Source organism: Etheostoma cragini, unplaced genomic scaffold (assembly GCF_013103735.1).
Source record: "Etheostoma cragini isolate CJK2018 unplaced genomic scaffold, CSU_Ecrag_1.0 ScbMSFa_1390, whole genome shotgun sequence".
Taxonomy (NCBI): domain Eukaryota; kingdom Metazoa; phylum Chordata; class Actinopteri; order Perciformes; family Percidae; genus Etheostoma; species Etheostoma cragini.
Genome location: NW_023265441.1, coordinates 1,290 through 1,493, shown reverse-complemented (window position 1 = coordinate 1,493; position 204 = coordinate 1,290). Strand labels below are relative to the sequence as shown.

The window sequence follows — 204 nt, the reverse complement described above, 5'->3', positions numbered from 1 at the left end:
TTTGGGGTCCCGTGCTGGAGCTGCTCAGCAAAGATAGATGGAGGGTGGGAACCCAGGTCACTAGCTCAATATATTCTTGTATGAAAGCCATACTTGTAGGAGGTGCTGTAGCTTAGTGGTTAAAGTGCCTGTCTTGTAAACAGGAGATCCTGGGTCCAAATCCCAGCAATGCCTAATTATCACTCAACACTTATGTTATCTGCA

At 46.1% G+C, this 204-nt stretch overlaps 1 non-coding gene across 1 annotated transcript; it reads left to right on the top strand.

Annotated features, from left to right (window-relative positions):
• The first annotated feature begins 101 nt into the window (after nucleotides 1-101).
• On the top strand, nucleotides 102-174 carry trnat-ugu. The gene has a single exon. It is a non-coding gene; the product is annotated as a tRNA-Thr (tRNA).
• Nucleotides 175-204: the final 30 nt, after the last annotated feature.